Below are 21,642 nucleotides of genomic sequence, written 5' to 3'. Positions count from 1 at the left end.
TTTTGTGGTAAGACCCAGTGGCCATGTGTGTAATAGATAATAAATATGGGAAGCGGCCAGGTGTGGTCATTAGATAGCCTTCCTGCGCTGACATCCAGTAATCAGCATACTTCCTCCAAGTTTATTTCTAGGCCTCACCACATCCTGTATTAGGTGTTACCCCAGATATTGATTGCAGGAGCCCCATGCAACATGAACACGGGCCGCCAACACCACAAACTATCACACAAAGGTTTGCAAGATCTTAACGTGAAGTGGCAAATCTTTGGCCTTTATTATGCAGAGCAAGTGTGCCAACCGTTAGACTGAGGATAAAATCCATCTGCTGAATTTTTGTTGACATATCGTTTAGGAAGGGAGAGTTTTTAATTTTGTTTTTTTTTAAGCACAAATTATAGTATAATCAGATCAAGACACCATTAAATCTAGTTTCTCGCTTTTGTATTAATTTAAGGTTCAATCTAATAGATAATTTGACTTTACATTTGCTAGCTGCTACATACTTTAAAAATTAGACTTTTCAATTCCAGAGGGTGATTTTCATCTCTTTTGAATACCTCTGATTGAACATTTAACAAACTTTATTATAGATCATTTACCAACGGGACGGTAAAGGAGATTGAGAAGGATTTCAAAACCGAAACTCTGTTTGCACACCAAGACAGATATAGAACAATTGGTCATTTAAATGCATGTCAGTGTGATTTCAGCAAGAATTGTAATGGAGCTTAGGCATGACTGAGCGGATGTATAGTTTTGCTTCCCAGGAGTCTTCTTCTCCCTTGGTACATCTAGACCTCAGTTGGTCATGGAGGTGTGATAGAGGTTTTTGCCTCGCTACATTATTTTGCAGACTTGGAGGAGCATGTCAACCAGACCTCGCTTCATCACCTCATTATGCTGGATACTGTGGTGTGAAGGGATGGGGCTCATATGCATCATGCACACCCTCACAAAAATCAGTCCCACCTTGGAGACGGAAAGTGGGATTTCAACACTAGAAGCACAAAAGAACCACTTATGCCTATAATTATATCAATTTGCCAAAAGGTAGGACCGGAGGCACCGGGAATTTACAGGCCAGTCATGTATCATCACCAAATGTATAATGACGAAATAGATCAATGCTGATAATTCTATTCATGATGGCATTGGTAGACCAGCTACCACTCACACATCTTGGTATAAGTTTGATATCAGAAGTGGATGAGAAAAAATTGTCAGTTTGTCTTTGTGAATCTCAACACTGCTCCAAGCTTCAAGAGGTTTTTACTATCTAAATATTGGTTTTTCCTTAAATATTGATGAATATTGATATTCATCAATGTTGTGAATTATTCTACAGTTCCTAAATATTGGATATCTCCTATCTACAGCATGCACAGTGTAGGGAGGGAAACTTGCCAACTTGCCTGATGAGACACCACATCTTTTATTTTACATGATGGAAGCATATTCACCCCACTGATTTCTTAAAATGAATATAATTGAACAGAACATTCTACCGCCATTTCGGTAAGGTTGCTTTCTTCAGTAAATATAATGTTTGCATCATCTTGCAAATTAAAAGTATATTATGCAATAAAAGTAAATAATTTTAGTAAGTGGCATCTATACACCAATCATACAAAAATTAAAGACAATAAAAACCCCAAGGACATAGTGCTTGAAAAAGTAGAAACAAATCCTTCAAAAATATATCACTAAAGGTATGCTAATATACCAGGATCCATTTTATGCAAGACAGCTACGTAATCATTTCCGTCAGAATCAGCGTGGTGTAGGGCTCTAAATCCATTTGCAGAAAAGGGTACTAAATGTTTGAGTTTTCCACAATTTACTAATTTCGTCTAGCCAAGTGTCCAAACTTAATATGTGGATTCATTTCCTATTTATAAAACATTCTTCTCTGATGAAAAAGTATTTATTGGCACAAATGCTTTGGCATCTACATTCAATAGGGGCCTGTTTATTCCTCAACAGATATTGCATGGGTGAAGGTAGGCAAAATCTTCAGTTTGTTGCTGAGTTACAATATTCAAAAGATATCCTTCCAAAGGTTATGTAATATGGGGCAGCTCTGTAATGAATACTTCAAATCACTGATGGATGACTTCCAATGCTTCCATGTAGTGTCCCTTGTACCTGTATTAAAATATAACCCAATGGATAGAAACCTCTCAAGTATATTTCATGAACAATTTGAGATCCACTGACAGAATGTTTAGGTGTCTTAGAGTTTACTCAATGATGTTCCACTCTTATAAATCCAGAATGACTTCTTTCCATCCATCCTTCGTCCCAAACATCAAATCATTATTAAGTAGCCTACGTAGATTAGCGGATTACTTACTGCATCCTGCTCTGGTAAAGTGTGAAACATTTAAATTACATAGGCTCAACTACCAGTTGCATGCTACTTCTCTTTTCAAAACGTGATGCCTGATTCCCTGACCCTTCACAAGCTGCTGGTTGGAAGAAGAAGGAATCATATGTCTATTACCTATTATACTAGAGGAATTGCAAGTTGCATGATGACATTCCTCTATGAACTCTGGAAACGCTTTTGTTATCTCCGCTTGTCAGCAAGAAGATATGGACAAACCATGCCGTTGACTACTGTCTTCATGCTGGAGTCTGGTATCCAGGAGCAAAGGAAGCTGCTGGCCAAATAACCAAGGACTTCTTGTTCAAGATGTTTTTATTGGAAACTGTGAAAATCCTGCACTAGTTTTGCAGGGCCTCTTCAACTGATTTTCGGAGGACAGATAATCCTCGATTTGAGTACAGAAAACAGCAGCTCTAAAAAATGATAAACAAAGTTACTTTTGCCTGATCACCTTACTATGCAAGACATTGGCTAATTTGTGGAGCAAATAATCCCTTAACTGCGTTCCAGAAGACCAGGATGAGGCAGCAGCATTCATCTAGCCAAGGTGCAATTATAGTCTCTTAGTTGGATGCCATAATTGTGTTGTCGGACCTTTTAGAATTCTGATAAAGTAACTTGAATGTCTTCATGACCCAGAAGTTCTATATCTGATTTTCCAATCATACTTGCTGGTCCGACTTACCTAGTCTACCTTGCACGAAGCTATTTCCTCTCAATGACCAACAGTCACAATTGCCTCACATTTCCATCATTCAACATCTCTGAAGCATTCCCAGAACGCAGCACTCCGATTTGTCCCACTTACATTTTTGGGCTCATAAAATATTTCGAAGCACAAAGGTAGACTACGTGACAAAGGTCATCCAGTATAATTAATACATTAATACGCCTAAGCTAAGACTGCCTGATTACTGAATTTTACAGTACCCTGCAAGGAATTTGCTGCATTTTCCTCTTTAGACAAACTGTTTTGCTCCTCTGTCCTGAGGTTAGACTGATTCATCTTTGGTGTGTTATTTTCACTTTCTGGAGTGCATGGTATGTGCTTTCTGTGTCAAGAATGAAGAACAACTTCTGAATGAAGAAACTGGAAGGTGCAGTTTTACAAGATGGGGTGAGTGAAAGCATCCACGAGGTTCCCCAAACATCCTAACTGAGAAGCTGTAAATCTCACTTCTCTGCCACGCTCTTTCTATACTCGAACCGTGAATGATGAAGGAGAGCACCAAAGCCTATTGAGAACGCAGTTGTGGCAGAGTAGTCTTCTCAAGTAACTTCCTGCTTGTTCCATCTTGTCTAGGAAAGCTTGCCCTCACAATCCTGTAAACAGTGAGCTCCCTGAAACTGACACTGGTAAGGAAATTGATTTGATGAAATGATTGATTGAGAAGTGGTGCCCTTGGGGGCTACCAAGTACTTGCCAACTGTCCCAGTTCTCATATGCCTTGAGCTGCCTTCCTCACTGAAAATGCTCTTTTAGTCCAACTGGAATTACAGCTTTTAAGAGCATCAAGAAAATCTGAGAGAGAGCATGTGCCATTACTACTAAGCTGCGAAATGTGTTAGTTGTAACTGAATTGAGACAAGTTCAACAATTACATTTGATTTTCAGCTCTGCTGCTCTGTGTGCACTAGTCACCACCATTGATTATATCCACACTGCTTGATAATTGTTTCTAACACTGTTGTTCCCTCTGGATACCTACACTTGTTCCCCGTCTTTTTCATGGAGTTTTTGAGAAGACATTCAGCTCATTCCTGTCTCTTTTATTGTTGATTCGTATTATAATGGTTATCTTGTTTCCAGCACAGACACATTTGTCCCACAAAGTGTCCCAAAAATTGCCTTTAATTTGCCTACACTTTCTGCATCTTTTGCTGTTTAACTATTTCTAAGACTGTGTGTTGTGTCTACAAGACTATGAGCAACCCCCTCGTTTCTGAAGCTTTGTAGTATATCCTCTTTTCCATGTATGTCTGTCATCTACTCACTTCTGAACCTTTTAGCAATCAAATTTCCCAACACGTCCCCCAAATCTCTACACTTAACACCCAGTCTATCTCTTTACTATGAGTGTGTGCCATTTGGTTTCTGCAGACCCTGAACATCAACTGTCCACTTCTGAGCTGGAATGCTACCTATCTATCTTTGAGCCTCCTTGGCCAACCCTGCATATGTGGACTCCCTGTCCATCCCTGAGCCTGTGTGTTGTTAACCCTACCATGAGGTAGGTGTGCACAACCTGCTCAACCCTGAGCCCATTAATAGAAATAGTGTGACCCAATATCCCTCAGAACATGAGAAATCCAGTAGTATGTGTTAGACCTGGCATCATTGGCAGGGGTCTCCCACCCTCTATTCTCTTCCTATATTTTATACTGGCTGGATTTAGATGCTCTGGGTGCCGTGCCACTGCTAATCAGTGCCACAGCGCAAATGCTCCCTGTGTAAGAATGACTGTATGGATTAGGATAACCTTAATGCCTAGTTCTGTGTAGCATGTTCTAATAGCGAGTCATCCTCCATTTCACTGTTCTGTGTAGCATGTTCTTGGTGTGAGTCATTCTCCCTTTCAATGTTCTGTGTAGCATATTCTAATAGTGAGTTACCCTCCATTTCACTGTTTCGACTGAGAAGCTACTCGTTCTCCTAGGTTAGAATGGACAGGTTGAGGATTACCTTCTATAATCCTATGTGATCTCAGGAACCTGATAAAAACACCTTTTAGTAAGGGCCGTTTATATATCCCATGGTCAAAAATGTCTCTTCTGAAAATGCGGTATTTTTGCTGAGAGCCTGCTTGGATGGGAACCTGCGGACCCTTCGCTGAATCCGAGTGGGCCGCCGCAGCGAAGAGAACGTTGCTGCAGCGGAGTGCCCGCACCTTGGCCAACTTTGCATCATCCTTTGTCCTGTGGGCCGCCTCAGCTAAGAGAGAGCTGCTGCCGCTGAGTGCCCGCACTTTTGCCAACTTTGTGTCATTGTGGTTTGTCCCGTGGGCCGCCTCAGCTAAGAGAGAGCGTCTGCCGCGTTGGTCCCGGCCTTGATCTCAGTCTTTGTCACGTTCTAGTGAATACGCTATTGTCTTTTTGTGTCCCGATTGGTTTACGTGCATTGTAGTTTGTTAAAACCGGTATTGCCTTTTTGAGTCCCTATCAGTTTACATACATTGTAAGTTGTTAAAACGCTTTGAGAGTCTTGAGTTAAACCTTAGAAAAAGATATTATTTTTCTATACCTATTTGTGTCCTTTTGTGGTGTCATTATTGCTTTATTGTGCATGGTCATAAATGCTTCATACACTGCCTCTGAGATAGGCCTAACTGCTTATACTATGTTACCACAGGGTTGAGCAGGGGTTGTCAAAGAGGGTAGCCCCCCTGGCCCTGACTTAGGAAGAAGGGTCCCTATTTGGACATTGGTGCCAGCCATTGACTACAACTAGAGAACCCCATTTCTAACAGAATGCAACAACAATTGGTTCTATGGGGAGTTATATTTCTTCAACACAAACTTGTATTAATTCACAGATTATTTATGTAGGTCTAGTAACTCAATCATGCCTTGTTACAGATCATATAATATGTGACACCAACACAAAAGAGTTTAAAAATACAGAATACAATTAATCACATATTTTAAAGGCATACAATGAGTAGTACATCATAATGAATCCCAAAATCACATGGGACTATTAGGAGACATAACGTGTACAAAAATAGAAGAACAAATAATTGTGGGCTTAAAACACAGTAAAAGTATACACACATACAATGGTTACATAAAGTTTCTTTTTAAGGGTTTCCCAAAGTCCTTATTCTATTTAAAGGTGAAAAGAGCTTGGCAGGTTAAGGGAATACCAGAAATTATCGTAAACGTTTTGACCCATTATATGTGTAATTCATAATCATCACGTCGAGTCTTCATCAGGACTGGGCCAGGAAAATAGCCTGTAGTAATGATTAGTAGCCTCGACAGTTCTTATCTGTAGCACACTTTGGATTAGGTGTTGGATAGTCCACAAAGGCACTAATGGTTCTTCCCTGGGACAACAAGGAATCGATGTACCAGTGAGATAATAATTTAGCTTTAGAAAAGGCATTATTTTCTCTGGACGGTGGCCTATGACTCAACTCTCCTTCACAGTTCGAACGAACATAATGAAAGCCATGAGCCCAGTTCTGAGCTTGTGCATTACCTGTCAAACTCTGTGTCTGTGTAAAACTATTTAATTCTAAGTCTGTATGGAATCTGCACACCCATAATCCTAGCTACTAATGAATGAACCCTGAGGCCCTGTGTTTGTTACATTTTTAAGTTTATACTCACATTTACTTTGGGACTTTAAATTCTTTGGTTCTTTATTCGTACAGTTTTTTGGTGCTTTCATTACACACAACAACTCATATTGACTTAGTGTACAGCCATACAGATCAGGACAGGCTACTAAAATGGGCTCATATTTTCCTTATTGAAATCAATTTAGCTCTGTGGAATCCCTTGTCTGGAAGTATCAGAGCTCAACACAGCTGATTTTGTTTAATTTTGTAGTATCGAGGGGCCTAAGATACCCACAGCAAGAAACTGTGTTTGATCCTAGGTTCAAAATTCAAAACCCAGAGGTTCTATTAAGCCTTTCCTCAGCCTGAAGTTAATAAAATGAACACTATTGCTTTGGGTAAAGTTAAACATCTGCTATGCATATCCCATGGAATGAATGTGCACTTTACAATACTCATGCCATTTTTCTTTCTCTGTAGATAAATAATTCAGAGAAATAGGCTTGCATGTCTTATTAGTCGGGTGGTGGCTTTTTTGATCCTTAATTTTGTTTACAGTCCTATCCTCTCCAGAGTGTATCAAATTAAATTTCATGAGAAGCGAGCTGGTATGACATTGAAGTTATTTGGAAATATCTTCCAAGCAGATGGGCCTATAAGAAATGTCATTCAAGACTGTGAAGTGTTTGACAGACAGTGGTAAAATGTTAATTAGTTGTACGGAAAATGAAGGTTCCTTATGTCATAATCAATAAAATAGATCAAACATATACGACTGTGATAGCTGCAGATACACTGAGTAATTCCAGTGGGATCTTCAATGTGACCAAAATGTCTCAGAAGCTATCATTACATAACAATTTCACAAATGGATGTAACAAAAACAATTTACATTTCTGGGAGAGGAAGCTATTCCTGAAGTGCCAGATTCTCAAAAAAACATTGTAAAAGCTGGAAATGTACTCCCATATGCTGACATGTTTGTTATTAGTGTATATCAGACTGCTCTGGAATTCAGAAAGAAATCAGAAAGGTTCCTTTGGGAACCTGGGAAAGTTGCAGATTCCCAGAAGGACTCACATGCATGGTCATTTATGGTCATGGTACTGTAACTGGATTTGAAAGGTTTGCCTCTACAGCCCAAACACCGTTGAGTGTGTTTCTTCCTAGTCCCCATTCCCAACACACACTTAAAATGCAGCCCTTGAAAGGAGCAGGTCTGAAAACATTTTCTGGGTGGTAAACTACCTGCTGATAATTGGAGAACATCCACAGATTTTCGAGGTGTGTTTTGTAAATGTTGAAGGTAGGCCACCCTGGAGTAACCACAAACCCAAACTTAAGCTAAGATTTGTAAACATAAAAACTCCACCATATTGGGGAGCCGACCAAGTTTTAAAGGTAAAACCCCATTGATTCTTGAACACAAGAATGTTGCCCTTGTAAATGCACTTATTTATGCAATTACAGGGTTTCTTAGGTGTTCAAATTATTTTGTAAACCTGGGCTAGGGCATATGTTATGGTTAACGTCCAAAACGGGCCAAAACGGGCTGGGCATTTGGAACACACCTACATGCTAAGAGTTGCCTTAGATGTCAAATATTAATTTTTATGATACAGAGAAATAAAAAATTTAGGATTATAGATTGAACCAATATGCCTGGCTCTACCAATTATCAGTTATTTTGCAAACCTTGACATCTTAATACAAAAATAGATTATTTCCAATGCACACCTTGCTTTTCATATGTATAGCAAAATACTGTATGAGTGGTGCGTTGTTTTCGGATTCCATGAAGTTGCAATGCTTTGTTTTGTTTACATTTCCCTTAAAGTGCAATTTTGTAATATTTTTGGATGGAAAAATACCATTCCAGCTTCGAGCTCTCAGCACATTCTGCTCCATGCAGCATGATGATAGAGGCAGGGTAGAGAGTGGGAGGATGTCAGTCCAGAGATTCTATTGTGAGTCTTCCACTACAGTGGACCTTTTCAAAGACTAGATGTCTGTTCACAATAAGGCGAAATCTATAATTAGCAAAACGTTTTAATGTATCCATTTCATCGGATTTCGCAACACTGAATGGAAGAAAGCTTCCTACGCAAAACCAAAAGCTGCACCGAGGAGTACCACTGCTCTGTTTCAATTCCAGCCCTTGCAGCAATATAGAGTTATAAATCAATGCACATTTGTGATTTGGAAGAGGTCAATTTATCCCAAGGCGATTCATGTAGCTGTTAAACCATGATTCCCTGCCTTCCTTTGGTGATTTTCTATGGCCAGGATTAATTGACTCGGTTGCAGGATATGGAAGCATTTTGTAAGAAATGTCCCATTATCTTGACTGCACCCCTGGCGGGACTGGAGACCAAAATCAGGCCTGGCAAAAAAATGCAATTGTGCTCCCCCCCACAGCAGGAGGCTACTTCAAGAATGGGCCACTGGACTTTCATGCAGCGGCGGCTCCTCCGCAATGTCAGAGGATCGTCGCCCAACTGGCTCAGAACCAGCAGCTGAAAAATAAATCAATATTTTGTTGTATTGTTATTTTATAGCAGCTGGCTCAGCCAGCTTGTGTAGGGAGGGGCAGGGACGCCAAATGGTGTGCATGTGCACTTCTAAGTGCGCATGTCTGTTTGGCCGGCTGTCTTATTAACAGCCGGGTTAAAGAAACAGCACAGACTCCCTGGGCCTGAGAGAGCGTTCAATTAGCCTGCTCAGGCCAATCACTGCACTGCTCTCATAGCATGAGAGCAGCGCGGGATTGCACAAGGAGTCTCTAATGTGTCCCAGTGTCTTCTGGGACGAGGAAGAAGAGTAATTCCGAGGCACAAGGCCGGCAGCATCAGGTACATTTTTTTTATTTTTATTATTAACTCTTGCTCCCAATGCACCCTCCCTCCCGCACTCATCCCCTGCATCCCTGCCAATCAACCCACCTCTTTTTATTTGTGTTGGCTGCTGTCATTCAACCAGACATGTTGCTATTTAATAGTTAAAAACTATTTCTCTGTGATTAATGAAAGGAAAGAAAGTTGCTGACAATTGCCAAAAACAACACTACAGTGGCAACTTCAAGACAAGCTTTGGGATACCAGTATGTCTGGCTGGCATTATAAGTTATAATACATGACTACTGGCTTTGCCAAAGCTGCAACGTGTGCTGAATGCAGTTGCCCTGAGGCTAAAAGTGGTTGCAGGACTGAATGGGAACCAAGAGAAGCCCGGGCACAAATGCTCAAAAAAGTCCTTCTACCTTTGTCTCCTTGTGCAATCTCTCTGTTTTCTTTTATCATTCCCTCTTTCTCTCCCTCTCTCTTGCGTCTCTTCTGATTTTTGTTTTCTCTCTACTTTTCCCCCTCTCTTACTCCATCTTGAAGTCGACACATGTCTGCTACAGTTACATTTTGTGAGTTGAGGGGCACCAGGGGTGGTAATCAGCTTTCAAAACTGGTCTCAAGGGCCCAGTCCACCATGTAGATGGCATGTGGAATATGAGGCTGTCTAGCCCTAGTGGCTGCTAAGGGTTTCAAACGATTCTCTAATTAATTCCATTAAAGGCAAAGCAAGTGGCCCAGTAGGCTAGCGTGAGTGCCATAGTCTTTAAAACAAACATGCAAAATGGTGTAAATGAGCATTTCTTCCCATGATAGATATTAAAGTAACAGCTCTAACTGGGATGCAGTGTCCCCTTCAAACTCCTTGGTCCTGTTGCCACTGCACTTCATGCACTAATGATACATTTGCCCTGGATATGACTTTTTCTGCAAGGACTATAATGGAAGCCCTGCAGGCTGCCTGGTCCCTCACAATAAAATTCTGTATCAAAATATAGAGCCACACAGACGATAAGGTATGCAGTGTGCACTGTATTTAGTTTGGCCTCTAGTGAGATGGGACAGATCGACAAAAGCTGGAGGATGGATTGAGAGCTCTACATGGAGGTGCTCTTTCAAGGAAGTATATGGTATGGCACTGTGAGTCAATGATCTGTGTTTGTATTGTGGATCAGCACTTCCTACCTATCTTGGGTTGTTCAGTGATATGTTCCAGGGTCTATTCTATGTTTTCCACGCCTGCAAAGACAGGCAGTGAAACCTCTGGTGGTGACCCATTGATAGGTCACCAAAATACCCCACAAGTTGAAAAGTTCCACTATAAATGAAAATCATATTAAGAAACTGGAAGATCTTGCCTAAGTTTAACGTCTGTAAAATTATGGGGCATATTACCAAGCAATAGCGATAATTATCGCTATTGCTTGGTTAGAGACAAAAATGTACCGCTGAGCTGCAGCGATTTTTATCGCAGATAAACCTTGGTATTACCAAGGTTTATCAAATGCGATAAAAATCGTCCGCAATGCATGAATATCGCTGAAAAGTCAGCGATATTCATGCATTACCGAGCTAATGCTCTTAGCCATGTTATCCACCTCTCATTGGATAACATGGCTAGGAACTGCTCAGGGCAGGTGTTAGCTTTTTTAGATATTCACGCTTAGCGCGAATATCTCCAAAAGTTGGTAATAGGAGATAGCGATGTTAGCGACTGTTTCCAGTCGCTAACATCTTGGCGCGCCCACTTTGCATGTCATTAGTGATAAATATCACTGACATGCAAAGTGGGGCCCAAGATGGTCGCTATCTCCTACTAGCTGTCGCTAACTGGTGCTAGCGACAGCTAGGTAATAGGGAGATAATTTTATCTACGCTTTCTTGGCTTTTAAAGCCAAAAAAGCGGAGATAAACCCCCTTGATAATATGCCCTTGACTTATTGAGCTAATGCAAAGGACAAAACTATATAGGTTCTGTGGATCTAAGAGTTGTCATGGACTGGAGTTTATGGTTAGTCCTGTAAGTTTCATTTTTCTACGATTCGCCATAGTTCTAATATACTTCTAATATGTGCATGATAGGGAAACAACTAGGTTTTATCATGATACAGAATGCCTTTAATCTGCTTTGTTTAAGAAATCGGTGCTGATAAACGTGCTTCATTTTTATGTACATTTTAAAATGTATGTTATTTTTGTATTCTCTTGTTGTAGATCTCTGGCTTGAGACAACAACCGCAGGATGTTCCCTGGAGTTCGGTAAGTCAGCTCTTTGCATTGATGCTCGGTGTATGACATTCTATATGCTAATTTTAAGAGTGCTATCAGAACAGATGCTTCAGGCATTTACATTCAGCCCTCGATGTCTACATCAACTCTTTTTCTACTGAAGTCAGCAAGAGATTGATTAGACAAACTAATTACTCATTATGTATATTGGTTTAGCCACCTTTAATCTACTGTGGAACGTATTTTACAGAGTTGGTTGTAAAATCATATATATATATATATATTGCCTCCACCAGTGTCAACTGTGACCAAGACCTGCGGTCGAAACGCGTAGGTGTGGGAGTGCTGGCAAAAGTCTTCCAATAAAACCTGGAATATATACTAAGCGAGTGCAAGCCTTATCTTTTATTGGTGAAAGTTTATCTTCGGGGGAGCGTTTATCCCTGCTGCTTGCACCGGCCGTGAAAAGTGCGCCCTCCTTTCCTGGACGAAGTTGGCGGTGTGTATATATATATATGTATATATATATATATAGATATATGTAGGAGAAATGACGAGCTTCTCCATGCACATTGTGAGAGGCCACCTTGAAGGGTTGGAAGAACCCTGCTCGGAGGTTGTATATATATATACTGTGCCTTGTTGATTTCCCTTCAACCGGAAAAAAACTGATACAAACCCAAATTCGGTGCTTAGAAGTTTTTTATTTGCCTTCAAACCACCATGACTGCCACGACGCGTTTCGGCCTCAGAAGACCTTGATCACATGACACTTTATATAAATATATATACATTTTGTGTTACAGAAACCCAAATAAAGTTTGGTTGAAAAGTTTTTCGCGAGTGTTGTACTGGTGTACTTGGGAACTGGAAGAATATATTTATATGTATATAAATATATGTAAATATTTATATATATTTATCACCAAAGATTGCCCAGAAAATGAGGACACGCTCCGCTGTAGGGTAAGTATCCACTTCATTTATTTAACAGGGATGTGAAACTGGCAGTCAGTTAAATAAATGAAGTGGATACTTACCCTACAGTGGAGCGTGTGCTCATTTTCTTGGCAATCATACCAATTCGGTATTTAAGAACAGGTAAATGGGATGTAGGTAATTTATCTGTCAAAATTATTGAATCAGTAAGGTTCGGTAATTACTGAATTGGTATTTACCGATTCTGTAATTGCCATTCATTCCTATCGGCCTGGAGGCCCATAGGAATGAATGTCAATTACCGAATCGGTAAATACCGATTCGGTAAAAGGGGGAAACATTGAAGGGTGGCAGGGTGTCACTTTGACACCCTGTTGCACCCCTCAATTGGGTATGGGTGCACATGTTGCAGACATACATGCCCTAAGGGCATGTATGTCTGCAACATAGCATTGTTGGAAAAGCAAAAAAAATATTTTTCAAAGGTTTTCATTATTTACCACCAACTTCTAGTTGGTGGTAAATAACAAAACCTTAACTGAGGAATGCACTAACTTAAGTGCCTCCTACATCCTGTATTCGGTAATTTACCGAATCGGTATGTTAAGAATTCAGTATTTTACCGAATCCTTAAATTACCGATTCTGTAAAATAGCGAATCCTACAAAAAAAGCCACCTACATCTGGAAAGCCCAATACCGGTCGGTAACGGCCGAAATTCGGTAATTTCGGCCATTACCGACCGGTATTAGGCGACCTATATCTGGCCCTTAATGTGGTAGTCAATACTGTGGATTCAATGTTGATGCACGTCGATATTTTGACTGTGATGTGACTCAGCACAATCTAAAACAACTGCAAACTATGGGTTGGAAACAAATTTAGGGCTGGTAACTACTGGTCAGGGGAATAGCACCGCTCAATTTTCTAAGTCTTATGCTTATTATGGTTCAGGGTTGATAAGATGCATGCTTGCAGGTTTCAAGTCACCAGGTTCAAGAGAGGAGGGATTTTACAAACACTCAGATAAGTGACTGCATGGCATTTTTTGAGTTCCACTTTAACAGTGATCTTTCGGGGCATAGACTGAGACACCTTCTAAAAGTGGAAGGGATGAAATCAGCAGAAGGAAGGCGAAAAGAGGCAGCATGGCATGAAATCTATTAAAGAAAAGAAGGACCACTTTGTAGCAATAATCATGTTCTTGTGTTTGATAGGGCTTAGAGTGCTGTGAAAAGGCAGTTTTTTGGTACTTTGCATAAAAATAAGATTTGTTAGCTTCAGGAATCTGTAGTCACGGGTTCAGAGATCCTGTGATCCAGGCGCTGCCTGTGCAGGTAAAAGCGGTGGGGCAGGCACGGTGGAGCGGGATTTGACGTACAACGACGAGGAAAACTTTAAAAAAAAGAGAAAGCCATGGTCTTCTTTTTTAAATTTATGTTATCCTTGTCGTCGTATCTCGAAACCCCACCAACCCACCGCTCTTCCCTGCACAGGCCGCGCCTGCTCTGATCCATCAGGATCTAAAATGGCCCTTTCTTTAAGCATTAAAAATGATTATTCCCTAATAGTAGTAACTGCCAATGTGCAGGCAAATAACAGCTTGTTCCTGTGAGGTAGTAAATTCTAGACTACAAGAGAACCAGTAATTCCGTGGTGAAGCTACAGTACCTCTAAATGAAGTCGGTGGGTGATAGGCCTATGTAAAAGTAAAAAAAACATCTAACGTTAAAGGCCCTCATTACCAGTGGCCCAGTAAATTCTGATACCTGCAGTAACTACTGTTTTGCCACAAATCGGACTTATGACATTATCTCACCTGGTAAATAATGGGTGCAATAAGAAAGGCATTCACTGGAAACATTATGACAGGTCAAAACCCTTTATTGGGTGGAAATGGGAAATATGGATTTTTGTGCTGTAAACACCTAAATATGCATATTACTCTCCATTTTAGAGGGAATCATCATATTCTTGATACAGCAAATGCTTCCACAAAAGTACATATACAGTCCAATAAATATCTCATCAAACACTCGTAATGAGGGCCTATGTTGTTTGCTTGACTTCGACATAGATGCAAGAAGGCTGATAAAAAGTAGGATCTGAAAATATTTTTAGCTAAACAGAAAGAAAAGAGAAGCAGCAGTTTATTTTCAATCAAAATTAGTAATCATTGGATTAGTTTTGCAAGTTGATAACATAGGTTGAAAAATGTATGAATAGGTATATATGGGCCGGGATGCCCGCCACCCCTCCCAACACCAATTCCCCATGGGAAGAGACAGACACAGACTTGAGCTTTTGGAAGGCGGGGGGCCTCACGACCCCCCCGGCCGTATTTATTAATATATGAAACAAAATTTGAAACTTTAAATTAAAAAAAGTTTCATGAATCATGTACAAATTCAACTTCAATTACATCTTGATGAAGACAAGTTTTTCAGGCTAACCTTAACAAATCTCTAATACAAAGGTTTTCCTAGCTGAGTCTAGCATCCTGATAAATGCATTACATTTGAATTTGTACAACCTAACATTAAGGGCCAACGGCAAGGTCTTAACCGGTGTCAGATCCCTATCACCAATTTCCCGCCCTCACGGTGTGAGTGGCGCATGCGCAGAGGACTTTACCTTCGCCGCCAATTGTAACTTCCCTTGTCGTGGGGGCCCCCTTTCACTCAACGCCATCTTAAGGTCGTCTGAGTTCGTGTGCGAGGTATCCGTAAGAAGGACAGCATGGACTCCCCCCCTTCCCCACACTCTCTTCCGCCGGAGCGGATATCCGGCCCCCGGGAAATTCGTGGGAGGGGCATATAGCCGTCTCCCCTTGGGAGGGGCCTATGGCCGTCTCCCCCTGGGCGACCCATCCGTAGTGGGTGCCGCCCCCCTGTGGGAGGGGCCAATGGCCGCCTCCCCCCGGGCGCTCCCATCCATAATGGGTGGCGCCCCCCCTAGGGACCTTGAAATCACTGCTCACCGATCATGACCTTACCGCCCGACCAAAAAATAAATACGACAATTGTTTTACCTACTAAGGAAAGAAAACTATGACTAAACTTGCAACAGTTTGACAAATTCACCGACTTCAATATTGTTACAAAGGGAAAAAGGTCCTAAAGCAAAGCACAAACTTTATTGAATCCATTCCTTCACGTTTCTACAAAGAAAAAAATGGCCTACAAGCAAGTATTTAATTACATGCATACCCTCGTCATACATTTATGATGCAAGAAATGATTGCCATACATGTTTTATTACATCAAATAACACCATTCAATATTTCTTTATTTCACAAAACTTTGCAACAAGGGGCTGGTGGGTGAGTCAAAAAGTGCAGCTTGTTCCCTTGAGGGGTCACGAGCGACGAGTGGTGCAGCCTTCAGAGCGCAGGAACAAGAGGAAGCTTCGTTGGATTCCCGCACCTTTTATCCAGCTGCGGGAGGGCGGGGCCCCGCCTCAAGCACGCCCATCAGTGTGCGGACTTCCGGGCGGGTGTTTAGGATAACCTCTTTTTGGGCGGGAGGAGCGTGTTCCGGCCACGCCGCTTCGGGCATACCAGCCGGGACTCGCCCCCCCCGCCCACAATGGTTTCCCGGGGGATCGGGGCACCCATCCATACGTTCGGGGGGACGGAGTGGTCTCCCCTTTCCATTTACATTCTGGAGTAAATTTATCAAAGGGTTGCATCACTTTTGCACAATTCAATGGGTCGCAAGAGCGACACAGCTCCTAAGTTTGATTTATGAAGTCATGCAAGGCCACCTTGTGTGGTCTTGCCTGGCTTGATAAATCCAGAGTATCGCAAAGCAGCACAAATCGCTGCCTTGAAGTACTCTACCACAGAGAGGTGTTCCATGGGTGGAGCGTTGGTGTTCCAACGCATCCACCCTTGGATTTTGGCACATTTCTAGATTTACTGAGACTGATAAACCTGGGAATGTGTCAAAATATTACATGTAACCGGGACAAACATCTGTATTTCTCCATTCTGCAGTACACACAGAAAGAGGACAATGTCTCAGTGGACTGTTTTTGTGCAGGAAAGTGTTCATTCCTGCATCAAACAATCCTGCTTACAATGCAGTCATCCTTGCACCGAGGTGCAATGGTGCCTGCACTGGGACTAGGCAGCACATTGTGCACCATTGCTAGAAAATGACAGGAATTCACAGTATTATGGAAAATATGGCACATTCTTGCACTTCCCCTATCACACAGCTCAGCAAGGTGGCTTGCTGCCCTGCACTGTGTGATAACTTGATAAATATGCCCTTCTGTGTTTAATAAGGAGGGTTGGCTTTTATATGTTGTGTTGACCCGCGTCAGTTGTTAGTACTCCACCCAATCCTGTTTCCACTTGGATTCTGGTGCCTGTTTTTTGATGTCCCATCACAAAAGTAAGTCTGTTAGTACCATACGCCAAGTAATATACATCAGGATTGGAGGGACAGTTTAGACCTTCCATGGTACAACACAAGGCCTTTGTCGAGTACAAATCTAGTATGCATCACTGGTTGAAACTTGTTTTTGGAAATTCACAAACTTGCACTTTATAACCTTTCATGGACTGGTGCAGGAAAAACTGGCTGCTTGCCCCCTTGGTCAGAAAAGGGCTGCTCAGTAGACCTGTGTCTACTTTGATTTCATTCTAGGTTTTTATTTACAAAAAACCGTAAATTGTATTATCTAATCAATGTCTGTCACTTTGCTATAGACCTTTCCTAACTCTACTTTGATTTCTGACATTTATTTGTCAGCAGTTTCAGGGGCGTAAGCGGACGTTATCCAACCACCATATTGACCCGTAGATTTAGACCCACACGAATTAAACCATTTACCCCTAATGCCGAGGAAGTTATAAATTCATTTTTGCCTTTTAAGTTACATTATGCTCCAAACTCAGTGCACGTCATTTAACAACGCGGGGAGGGGGCTGACCGATTCGACGTGATCTGAAAATTGCCAATTTCAGCGGTCACGTATAATTGAAAGCTCACATTTTTGCAAAGCATGCCTCGTCGGCTTTCACATATGGGACCCCAGGGGTGTCCTAATAACGGCTTTGAAGCCACTACCTCAGCTGAATATTTTAAATTACCTTCAGACAACTCAGTCATTTGATGAATACAGGCATTAGGCTATTTCCTGACCTCACTGCTGGGAATGTAGTCTGGGCCGCTGACTCCCTTCCTCGGCTGCGTTGCTAATTTCCACATTTCTGCTGTGCATATAAATGCTATCAATCAAGGTAATTGCCATCTTTCCCTTTTGCATGGATCTGTCATGTTGCTAAGAAATGTTCACCAAAGCTGCCTTTCTGTACTTTGTAAAAACGACGGCAAGCAACACCCACTTACACTTTTAGCCTTAGCTGTGAGGTCAGGGCCCAGGTCGTCATGTTGCTGTCAGAGGCCTTGTCATTCCCTGTCGTAGGTCTTGCATCTTTTTGGGTCTGGCCACAGGCAGCTTCAACTGCGTAACGCCTAATGTCCTGTATATGTAGCGTTCAGGTACATAAAAGTGGATTTAAGTGTTGAAAACTGTAGAAAATCAATCAAGTCTGTAGTCAAATATGTAAGTTAACGTAAGTTTATTTCTAAATAAAAGAGACCGCGAACAGTGAAGCCTTCTGCCATGAAAACTCTTCCAACTGCTGCCGTCTTCAACTCGGCGTCAACATTCTACCACCAACCCAATGACATCATAAGCATAACAACACTACAAAAACCCATACTTAATTATTCATACTTTCCTTAATACTATTTTATAATCCACATTTGTAAAGCGCAAACAATCACCCATAAGGGTCTCTAGGCGCTGGGGGCCGTCGGCAATATTAAGCAAGCAATTGCCCAGAGTCACATGGTGCGTGGCTAATCTGCAGCCAGCGCTGGGGGCCGTCGGGAATATTAAGCAAGCAATTGCCCAGAGTCACATGGTGCTGGGCTAATCTGCAGCCAGCACTGGGGGCCGTCGGGAATATTAAGCAAGCAATTGCCCAGAGTCACATGGTGCTGGCCTAATCTGCAGCCAACGCCGGGGATTTAACCGTGATCCTCAGATTCCAGCATCAGTCGCCCTGGCCGCAGCGCCACACCTCTCCTATTTTGATAGTTGACCTTTTGGACAAAAGATTTGGCCACACTACAAAGCAATTGCATTAAGTCAATGTACGGCCGAAGACATTTCAAGTAATTGTTTACACATATTGACTACATAACAAGATGTTTTTTTTTTCCTTAAAAGACTAGGTAATGTTTATTGGATGAAATTTTCGGCCTGAGCTTTTTTTAAAAAAAATTTTTTAAATTGCTCTTATGACCAACATTAGTGTGTGGTTATAAAGATTAAGGACTTGAGCTTGAGGTATACATGTTAAGGGAAGCGCCCCTGCAATAATTCTACAAGGTCTGTGGAAACATTTGACAAAGTGGGATATTAGTGTGCAGACACCACAGAAGCTAAAAGGTTAACAGCTAGGTGAGAGGATGTGGCCTAACAGCTTGAATGGTTGACCTCGAAGCTGGGCAACCACGTTTGAGTCTCAGCAGGGACGCTCAGCATCCTGTGATTCTGGGAAAATCACTTAATCGCCCTGTGCCTAAATGTATCCATCTGTAACAAAACTAGTGCTCATGTAAATCCCTCTGATACCTTTGGTGGAGTTTGTGCTATATAAAACTTTCCCCCAAAAAAGGAGACTAAGTGGCATATATATGAGGCTGTTTGCGTCGCTGTTGCACCACGCAATGTGGTGCGTGCATGATGCAAACCGTAAGACAGATTTCTGAATCTATGCACAGCTACTTTGCGTCTATCTGAGTAGTTAAAAAAATCTTGCGTACCGCAACACAGCGCAAACCACTGGGTTGTGTTACTCTGCCCTGGGTAGATGTTCCATGGGTGTTGCATGGGTGTTTCCATGCAACTCTCATGGATTTTGACGCATCCCCAAATTTATAAGAACTCGGATCAAACCCGTCTACATTCGTCCGCGCACGACCGGGGCCAGAAACCCAGGTCAAAAATTGGTTTACTCCATGGAAGAACTTAGCAAATTAAAAGACACCCTGCACACGCCAGCTTTTTCAGATTCTATATTAGAGAGTCTCTGCTCAGACAAGCTGTTAGTGGACAATGGGGACCAACTGATGTGTGGTGCGCTGGATCAGAGGGCTACGGACACGGGTTAGATGTGCCCTTTGGGTTAAGGGCTGGTTTGCTAAATGCTCCGTCCCTTCAAAAGCATATCTTAGAAATTTTCATGTTGCTCCCGGAAAAGGAGCTGGATATCCTCGCATTAACAGAGGCATGGTTAGAGGATACTTCAGATCCCGATATAGTGGCCTCCCTTCCCCCAGACTATGATGCCCTGATGTACAATCAACAAGGGAATAAAAGAGGGGGCGGAGTTGCAGTATTTAGCCGCAGGACCCTTACAATTGAGAAAATAGTCGAGGAGAACATGGATGGGGCGGAGGTACTAGGGATTAAGATTGGGCTCAAATCATCTTTCTTGATGGTGGTAATGGTATATTGCCCTCCTCGATCAACCCCGCTGTTTAACGATCTGTTCCATGAGGTGGTTAGCGATTTGTGTTCAGGATACCAACAGATTTTTTTATTAAGGGATTTCAACTACCATTGGGATCGGACACCAAGAGACTGTGTGTCTAGTAGGTTTGTAGAAGCTATGACCATGCTGATGGTGCAAAAAATTATGGAGTCTCCCACCCACGAGAAGGGTAACACTTTAGACCTCATTTGGACTACGTCATCGGTCAGGTTACAAACAGAATGCAGACCTTGTAGCTGGTAAGATCATTATCTGATCAAATTTTAGATCCCTGTGGGTAGCCGCTCTACACACTTACCTCCAGTGTGGAGGGTGGTACAGAATTGGCGCAAGATAGTGGATGCTAGGCTGAGGGAAGTATTAAATGAGACAACATATTCTGGATCACAGTCTGGCGATCCAGACTTGGAGAACGAGAAACTATCATAATGGCTGAGGACAGCCATTGACATGGTGGCTGTTGCCCAAAGGGAAAGGATAACGAACAGTATGAAGGGTGCCCCATGGTACATGCAAGAACTAAGAAGGGAAAAACAGGCTCTCCGTCAATGCAAAAGGCACTGGCGGAAATCCTACGACCTAAAAGCGCAGGAGACTTATAAAGCTAAACTCGCTCTCTACAAAGCATCAATGATCAAAACTAAATCAGCGTATTATGAATTGAAGATTAGGGAGGTCACAGACATTCAGAAAGAGACCTTTAACTTACTCAGGGAGTTGAGTCGAATGAAAGAACATAGGACAATCTCTAATCAGGCTGATTGTGAAAAGGTACAGGACTTTTTTTTAGTTCATTTCAAAAACATAATTACAGAAATAGGCAATACTCGCATAAATCCCTGTCCTCTATCAGTGGTGGACCCTCCTGACTTTCAGTGTGCTCTCTCTCAGTCTTTCTAGCCCTTGACGCAGATGGTCTAGTCCATATTGTGGCCAAAGTAAAATCCGGGTCACCAGAAGATTTCTGTCATCCTAGTGTGTTTAAAATGGTCATTCCGGCGGTGGGGACAGAGTTGTCCTTATTAAATCTGTCTTTGGCAACAGGGAAGGTACTACACAAATTTCAAGGAAGCCATGGTGATTCAACTGCTGAAGAAAGCAGGGGCGGACATCAATATTCTGAATAATTTCCGACCTATTTCCAGACTTCCTTTTCTGGCTAAAGTTCTTGAGCAACATGTGCTTAGTATTCTTTCATTCTTCTTGGAAGAACATCGGCTGTAATATGCACGGCAAGCAGGATTTAGGGCCCACAACAGTACTGAGTTGGTTATGCTCTCAGTGCTGGATCAATTGAGGCTCACAGCTGATGAAAAGAACCCCTCAGCATTGATCCTAATAGATCCCTCAGCTGCGTTTGACATAATGAACCACATGCAGCTA

General features: G+C 41.9%; 1 protein-coding gene across 1 annotated transcript in view; it reads left to right on the top strand.

The window, feature by feature from the left end:
• Positions 1-21,642, top strand: part of PTPRD (protein tyrosine phosphatase receptor type D) — a 2,576,377-nt gene that overhangs the window by 420,457 nt on the left and 2,134,278 nt on the right. Inside the window, exon 3 of the mRNA XM_086961360.1 lies at positions 11,727-11,771. The gene's annotated coding sequence lies outside the window, so the exon portion shown is untranslated. The remainder of the gene's footprint in view (positions 1-11,726; positions 11,772-21,642) is intronic.

The sequence above is a fragment of the Lissotriton vulgaris genome, chromosome 3_1, assembly GCF_964263255.1.
Source record: "Lissotriton vulgaris chromosome 3_1, aLisVul1.2, whole genome shotgun sequence".
In the NCBI taxonomy this organism is placed as follows: Eukaryota; Metazoa; Chordata; class Amphibia; order Caudata; family Salamandridae; genus Lissotriton; species Lissotriton vulgaris.
Note: the sequence above shows the minus strand (reverse complement) of the source record. Positions and strands in the feature narration are given on the sequence as shown.